Below are 8,708 nucleotides of genomic sequence, written 5' to 3' on the forward strand. Positions count from 1 at the left end.
CTTAAACAGGGATCTACACTCAGGAGACCCAGGTGTCATCCAGTATTTTGTTAGTAATCCTCCCAGTTCCTGAAGGCGAAAACACAAACAGCTTAAACCGGTTACTATTAATAGGGGTGCCGCAGACAGCGTGACATAAAAATAGCTGTCCCTGAGAGAGCCGAGCGGCGGCTTTAATGACAGCAACGCAGAGCCCCGCAGGAGGCAAGACGGTGAGGCGAGGCGCTGCTATAATTAAGTTCCGGCTCTTACTGGGAACTGATGAAAAAAATTAAATAAATAAATAAATCACGATATAAAATGTTCCCTCAGTGGCGGCGGAGAAAGAAGAATGTGCAGAACGTAAGTGCACGTGGGTGAGTTGAAATGCCTCTCAAGGGACAGAGCTGAATAGATGTGTTTCCTATATTTGCAGAAGATGAACACTTTGAACGTGAAGATGAAAATGTCGAGATAACTAATGGTCCTCTGCCTCTCATAGCTCAGGGCGTGAGGTGATATCCACGTGCACGTGTAGTGATGGAGATTAATGTTATCAGGTATGCAGTGACATGTTTACTACAACACGGCGGAGGAAATGTTACGAAAGATCAAATGATTGTCAAGATGTGGTAAATAAAACAATGGTCACTTGTGAATAGGTACGAAAAAAAATGAGAAATTCATCGCAATGGGGCGATACAGCATCGAGAACAATTAAGAATATCTGTGGGCGAGCTGATAGTCAACAACAAGTATCTACTGCAGAAAAATCCGTTGACCAAAACAAATTATTAGTCAACATAAAAAAAAAAAAATGATGCTCTCTGCAGCTTAAAGAGAGTTAAAGAACTCCCAAAGAAAAACAGATCTAGCCAGTATTAAGTTTACATAATCCTCAGCCTGAGACAACCGATCATGTCACTCACCACCGTAACCAAAATATACGAACATAAAAATTACACGAAATACAAAATCGAGTGTTTAAGTTCACCTAAAAAGGATAAATGCATAAAAATAGATAAACACAGAAATAAAACAAACAGATAGACAGATAGATAGATAGATAGATAGATAGACAGATAGATAGGCAGATAGATAGATAGATAGATAGATAGATAGATAGACAGATAGATTGATAAATAGATATGTAGGTAGGTAGATTGACAGATGAATAAACAAATAAATAAATAAATTAATTAATTGATAAAAATATATATAGGTACTAACATAACTTAAAGAAACTATTAAAATCAAGTACACAGAAACCAAACCCTTAACAAGACCCACGCCTCATATAACTTGAGGACAACACAGCTGAGTGAAATGACGAAGACCTCCTGTTCTAAAACAAAGAGAGACCCCCTGCCTCCTTCAGTACACCATGACGCAACAAACACTCACCGCCCTAGCCTGACTGCCACACTGAGCGCCACCACAGCCTACGAGAGAGGGAAAAAATATGTTAAAAAGAATACTCAGCAGGGACATCATATGGATAAACAACATAAAGGAAAACTAAGAAGAAATGGATTTAGTACATTGTGTTAATGCATGGTTCAAATAAAAGAATAAGTGAATGAATGAATAAGTAAATGAACAGGTAAATAAATACATGAATATATGAATAGAAAAATAAATTCAGCATTTATAGCCCACCAACTTCCTTGTATTACTCCCCATATTTTTCTGATATATATATTTTTTTTTCCATCTATACCTCTCCTCTATTTTACAGCCTGTCCTTAACACAACAATATCCACACACTACAAAGTCGAAGAATTCCAACGAGTATCGTAACCCAACCTTCACTTTCATCATCCTAATACCTCCTGCTTAAGCTTATATAACGTGGCTCATCACAAACACAACATATCTAAGGGTGAAACAACATGGCTGATAAAGATGTACACTGTTGCCAATGAAAATCTATCCATCTATCTGTCTCTACTTTCCCTTTGCGTTGCTTTGTGCTCCCTATGTATTCCTCGAGAACAAGCGATTCTTACCTTGACCCCTTTGTTCTGGCCGCCCCTTAAGCTGTTGTTGCAAGGAGGGGGACGCTCGTGACTAAAAAATCATTGTTTCATCTACGCTATTCCACGCACTCCGGTCTTCCCTCACGCAAGGCTCTCATTCCTCCCTCCCTTCCCTCACACGCCCCTCCGCTGTCCTGTCTTTCCGCCTCACCTGCCGCTCCCCTCTCACACCAACTCACTCCCCAATCAGTCGTTTTTTGCCATCCCATGCTGAGACAGGTTTGAATACTCCGATTACAGCTGTGTATGTGTGTGTGTGTGTGTGTGTGTGTGTGTGTGTGTGTGTGTGTGTGTGTGTGTGTGTGTGTGTGTGTGTGTGTGTGTGTGTGTTGAGTAAGCATTAATATTCCACTGAAAACAAAAAAACAAACAAAAAAAAAGACAGATATAAAAGAAAGAGAGACGAGGAGTATTGGTACAAGATTACACAAGAGTTCACAGAGAGGAAAACGTTTTAGTTTTGTGTGTGTGTGTGTGTGTGTGTGTGTGTGTGTGTGTGTGTGTGTGTGTGTGTGTGTGTGTGTGTGTCAATCAGTGTGCGTGTAAGGTCTATAGACTTGTATTTTTAAGCACTATAAGTTTTCACACAGACATCTTCAAAAGGCAACAAAGATGATAAGTTGAATTCTCGCCATGCTTCTTCCCCACCAAAAGCGCAAAATCCCTATCAAAGTATAGCCAAAACCGTGGAAACACCCTCGAAGCAATTACTTTCACTAAAACCTGTTGAAAATTGAAGAGAAAAACATCCAAACGCTTCAAAACACGGACCATAATCTCATCGGTGTTAATACGCAGCGGTGTTTCAGTGGGAAGCTGGGGAGAGAAGGAAAAAAGACGGCGAAGGAATCATAACCAAAGATGAACAGACACGTGAAAGATTACGGAAGGGGAGAAGAATGAAATTATGGGTAAGCTAAAAAGGGAGATAAAAGATGAAGAGGAATGACAGGAAAAAGAAAAGGAGGAAAGATGAAATGGGGTAGATAAGAAATATTAGATAAGGAGAGAAAGAAAAGGGGAGAAACTGAGATAAGGGAGGAATGGCTGGAATGGAGAGCAAAGAGTGTTAAAAGAGAGAGAAGGAAAGAGGAAGAGGAAATAGGAAGGAAAGAAAGGAAGGAAGGAGATCTAGCAAAAAAAAAAAAGGGGGCGAAAAGAGAAAAAAGCAGGAAAGGAGAGGAGGAAAGGAAAAGGAGGTTTAAGGATGGGAAGAGAAAAAAAAGCGGAAAATTAAGGAAAAAGACAGAGGAAGTAAGGTAACAGGGACTAGCGAAGGAAAAGAGGAAAGAGGAAAAGGAAAAGCAGGGAAGTAGTGGGTGGAGAAAGGCAAGAAGGAAAGGATGAAAGAGACAGAAGAGTAAAAGAATGTAAGAAGTGCAGAGGACAAGGGAAAATAGGGGAAGGGGAAATGGAGAAAGCTGTGGAAAGATAAAATAAAAGGACAAGGAAAAAAAGAGCAGGAAGAGGACAGACATAGTGAAAGGGAGGGGAGAAAGGAGAGTGAGAAGAAGCACACAAGTAAGAAGGATGTAAGAACCACAGAGGAAAGGGGGAAACAGGAGAAGGAAAAAGACAAAAATAGTTGAAGGGTTAAGGCAAGAAGGTAAAAGGAAGAACCAGAGGAGTAAAAGCAAATAAGAAATGAAAAGGGGAAGCCAAGAAGGGAAGGGGGGAAGGAAGTAGAGGAGCAGAGGGATGTAAGAAGAGGGGAGAAGGAAAGGCGACGAACAATATACCTTCAAAGCGACCCAAGACAAAGGAGGAACCCGATTACTTCATCAGCTTGCTAATGTGATCGATTCGGCCGGCCTTTCCTTCTCTGTGTGTGTCGAGATGTGTGGTGGGCGCCGCGATGATTTACCACGAGGAGGAGGAGAGGAGGAGGAGGGGGAAAGAAGGATCATAGGAAATACAGTTTAAAGGAACCTATTGAGCTATTATGAAATTATATGCTTGGCTAGTCTGCTCCTTTCCCTAAAATCCTGAATTCCAGTGAGAGGTCAAGATAGAAAAGCAAGAAGGTTTCTCCTCACCCTTCCTTCTCTCTCTCTCTCTCTCTCTCTCCTCTCTCTCCTCTCTCTCTCTCTCTCTCTCTCTCTCTCCTCCTCTCTCTCTCTCTCTCTCTCTCTCTCTCTCAAGCAATAACACTGAGAACACTGCATCGTTTGGAAAGAACACATATGGGAATTTACATAGAACAGAGGGAGAGAAGTGCATTACAATATGTTGAACACTTGGTGGTGTTACAAAGGAAAAACGAACGCGTGTGTATGAAGAAACAAATATAAATTGGACATGACAAGGAGGAGAAGAAAGAGGCGGAGGATGAGCAGGAGACGAATGATTTGTACAGTTATACCAAAGATGAAGAAGAGAGGGAGGAGGAGGAGGAGGAGGAGGAGGAGGAGGAGGGAGGAGGAGGAGGAGGAGGAGGAGGAGGAGGAGGAGGAGGAATACAAAGAAAGTCCAAACAGCAACAGCTCTTTAGGTCCTTACAAGGCTGTTTGGCGTTAACTATTCTACGCTATTAGTGGGAGAGATAGGATGGTACAGGAGGGGGAGGGGGGAGGAGGAGGGAGGAGTTAGTATGATAAAACTTGCATGATGGCGAGAGGCTTCATTGTGAGAGTGGGTGAGCGAGTGAGTGAGCGAGCGAGCGAGTGGATGAGTGAGTGAGTGGGCGAATAAGTGAGAGACCATCAAATAAAAGTTAATATTCTTTGCCAGCCGGGATGCGAGCGAGGGATGACAGTTAGCCGAGTGAAAGGTTTACAGCTAAATCTGCCTCCCTAATTATTACATTACGTGCAAAGTCTGCCAGATGAAAAAGACTAACGTGGCTTACATAAACGTGCATCGACAAATATTTTCTGACATTACGATATAGCTTTCAAAACGGATGTAAAATGTTGACTAATCCTTTCTCTCTCTCTCTCTCTCTCTCTCTCCTCTCTCTCTCCTCTCCTCTCTCTCTCTCTCTCTCTCTCTCTCTCTCTCGCAGGTGCTGATGATGCTGATGATGGCGGCGATTATAACGTCAGTCTTCGTTTCCTGCTTCGCCCGGGACCGTAAGTGTTCTGTGTGTGTGTGTGTGTGTGTGTGTGTGTGTGTGTGTGTGTGTGTGTGTGTGTGTGTGTGTGTGTGTGTGTGAACTTTTCGGTTATACGTATTTTATCTTTTATAATTCTCAATGTCCTTATATTACATCTGTTATAGCTGGAATCACGAACAGAAGCAGTGGAAGCGCGGCAGGATGGTATTGGTATAAAAAGCCACACACGCAGCTGCTCCAAGTTTTACCAATTACGATATTCCCAGACAACGAAGTCCAGTTTACTTATAGAAGCGAACGGTTTCTCACAACTTTTGGCAGAGAGGATGAGAGAGAGAGAGAGAGAGAGAGAGAGAGAGAGAGAGAGAGAGAGAGAGAGAGAGAGAGAGAGAGAGAGAGAGAGAGAGAGAGAGAGAGAGAGAGAGAGAGAGAGAGAGAGAGAGAGAGAGAGAGAGAGAGAGAGAGAGAGAGAGAGAGAGACACCTAATCTAAAGAACAAACACAAGTCCACAACAGTTCAGAAATGAGGAAGTGCAGCTATTGGAAATCTCAACAATATTCTCGTAACCTTTCCTGAGTCCCGCGTGGCAGTGTAACATATAACTGACTGAGTATTTCTTTTCCCGAGTCGCTGCTGTACTAATCAGGATATCCATGTAACACAATCCTGCTAACTTTACTTTTTCAGGTCACTCTTTGTCACCTCCACTATCTTTCACTATCTTCAACTTCCCTCACCCTCCCTTGGTCATCTTTTCTTTCCTGTTTTAAACCTACAGGTAGTGTGTACTGTTTTCATTCATTAAAGGTGTGTGTGTGTGTGTCTGTGTGTGTGTCGTCCTTCGATGCATACTGTGTCCAGATTATTAATGCAGCTTAACACGGCATTTTGAGGCGAGAGATCAAGGCGGCTGGGTTAGGAAAGTGAATGTGGAGAATGTGCAGGGCGGTATGAATAGGAATGGGTTGAAGACAAAGAAATAAGACTACGAAATGGACGAAGGATGGAGATGGAAGACAACAGGAGGGAAAGGAGAGGACTAAAACCGCTCATTAGTGAAAAAAAAGTGATTATTCAAGATTGTTTCGCCATAATTATGATTTATAGCAGGTTGGCATCCCTTGGTCATGGCTTAAAGAGGACGGTGCTGGGTATAGGAATAATAGTAGTGGTAGGAAGGAGTTGGAGGAGGGGATGGAGAGGGAAGGAGGAGGAAAGTGTGAGGAAAGGGAGGTCGTGGTGGAAGGAAGGGGGGAGGCAGGGGGTATCTGCGGTGAAGGAAGGGCGGTACTGGTGGAAGAAGGAAGGAAGAGGAAAGGGCGGCGCCTAATTGTTTATTACCTGTGTCAGCGGCGAGTGAGTGATGGGAGGGCGCGAGTGTTGCCCCGTCACCAGGCTCTTGTGGGACGTCCCGGTGAGGTATGACGGCAGGACTGAGGGTCTGTTCACACCTCACACACGCACACGCACACACACACACACACACACACACACACACACACACACACACTGTTCTTTGTCTAATTTTCACCACGACAGTAAACTTATTTATGCTTGTCTAATGTGTGTGTGTGTGTGTGTGTGTGTGTGTGTAAGCTCGTTGGGCTAGCTAGTTTAACCTCCACACTTTCAATTATTGACAATGATGAGAGCAGCTAATCCTTAGTGTGTGTTGGCAAGGGAAGAGAAGGTGAGATTTGGTCTGGAGAATAGCTGGAGGTGGTCTTGTGGCATCAAGTCCCAAATGATTAGACCAGTGATATATATCAGATCTCCAAGCCTCCTATAAGCCTTGGATATCATAAGTAACAGATGATGGCATTAGGATTCAAACACCAACTGCCGTTAGAACGCTACAACACTCATGTCTCGAGTAAGTAAGTAATGTGCATGCCGCTGTCAGCTATTATTACAACACCAATAAGCAAATGCTTTCTTCGAATCAATGTGAGAAGACGCCACCGCCTACCTCGTCTTCTCAGACTCTCCTAAGATTGTCCCATGAATATTATGTTTCATTGTCTTAGCTCTATCACAACAATACGTGGCTGTGTTCTGTTATGTTGAATTGCAGACGAATGTGGCTGCGTTGTGTTGTCTTCTATTGTGTTACTGTGTCGTGATGAAATCTGGGTGTGCTTGTGTTGTGTTGTGCGTTGTGCTGTCTTGTAGTTGTGTGTGACTGAAGCTGTGTGTTTTTATGTGCTGTTTTGGGCTGCGTTGTGCCTTTTCTGTACTACTGTAGAATATTTGCCGGCATTTAAAGGTGCCTTTAATAAATTACAGGTGTGCGTGCTTCAGTAGATTTGCATTTTCACGAGTATCATTTCCTTTTATCTTGCTTTTGTACCTCGAAACAATTACAGCAGTAACGCGATGTTTCTTTTATTTCATGTTGTGACGCATGATTATTTTTTTTTTTATATATATATGAAACGGAGAATGAAACGCAAAAAATCATAATGTTCATTTTATTGCCGGACACACAAAGAATATATTGCACGCGTGGAATGTTGCACACATGTCCATTAACATTTATTATCATATATCAACATCCTGACAAGCTTCAAACGAGATCACTGGACGGCGTTGTCTCTCGTAATTTAATATAATTTTTTGCTACACTCCAGCAGTATTTATATTTAACTAACACTCAGGCCTATGTCTGGTGAGTGCACAACGAGGAGCCCTGAGCAGCGCGACAACAGCAGCACCATTAGTCACGAGGAGCCGCAGTGAAGCACGTCCTCCATCCGTCTCTCCTCATCGCCCCTTTAAGTGCATCGTCTGCCTCAGCATCCATGTGACCTGAACATGTTCCCTTGAAGCCACAAGCCCTACAGCGGCACTCCCTTCTCTCCTGCAGAGGGAAATAAGCACACACGCGGGTGGAGCATTCTAACCCTTTGGCTATTCGTCCCCCGTCCACACAGTACAGTGCCAACCTTTAAAGATCACAGCGACGCTACGAGTACATCACAAGAAATCCCCTCCACCCTAGAAAAATAAAAATAAATAAATGAAAAGAGAGAAAAAGGATTTTTACTTTATAATCAACAGCTCCTCAGTAAGCAGTCCACCCCTCACTCCTTGTCACCGTCACCGCCGCTGCCCGAGCTACGGCGAATCACTGCCATCAACACCAAAAACAGTTCTGGTGCAAAGCGAAACCGTCACGTTGCAAGCCTTTCATCCTCCCCAAGCCGCCCCATGACCGCGTTGCTGTTGTGTTATGATCAGCTATCATTCAAAATTAATACCCTCTTGTTCTGTAGGCTGAGGATTGCTCTTCACACGTCAAGTTCTCCTTTATGTGCTGGCTGCTACCTTTCCTCCTTTTTGTGACTTTTCTTACCTTCTTCCTTCTTCAGCATTTATTGCCTTCCTTCCATCTCTCATCTCCATCCCCTTTTTTCCCCTGCTCTTTCCTCTTTCCTTCGCTCCCACACGGTCGAGAGCCTCAACTGTGGTTTTCACATCAATCAAAAAAGTTTAACCAAAATTTTTCGTGCCGTAAAAAACGAAGTCAAATGGCGCCGTACATCCTTTGCCGAAAATAGAATATTCAGTAAAACGACACTTTGTGAAAATATAAACATTATAAAGGTGTAAGTCAGAGGAGGACTCTAAAGC

General features: G+C 43.1%; 1 long non-coding RNA gene across 2 annotated transcripts in view; it reads right to left on the reverse strand.

Annotated features, from left to right (window-relative positions):
• Positions 1 to 7,559: 7,559 nt before the first annotated feature.
• Positions 7,560 to 8,708, reverse strand: part of LOC135104182 (uncharacterized) — a 143,542-nt gene continuing 142,393 nt past the window's right edge. For both annotated transcript variants that reach the window (XR_010270324.1, XR_010270325.1), the window contains one exon: positions 7,560 to 7,935. This is a non-coding gene — a long non-coding RNA (uncharacterized LOC135104182). The remainder of the gene's footprint in view (positions 7,936 to 8,708) is intronic.

This window comes from Scylla paramamosain, chromosome 10 (genome assembly GCF_035594125.1).
Source record: "Scylla paramamosain isolate STU-SP2022 chromosome 10, ASM3559412v1, whole genome shotgun sequence".
In the NCBI taxonomy this organism is placed as follows: Eukaryota; Metazoa; Arthropoda; class Malacostraca; order Decapoda; family Portunidae; genus Scylla; species Scylla paramamosain.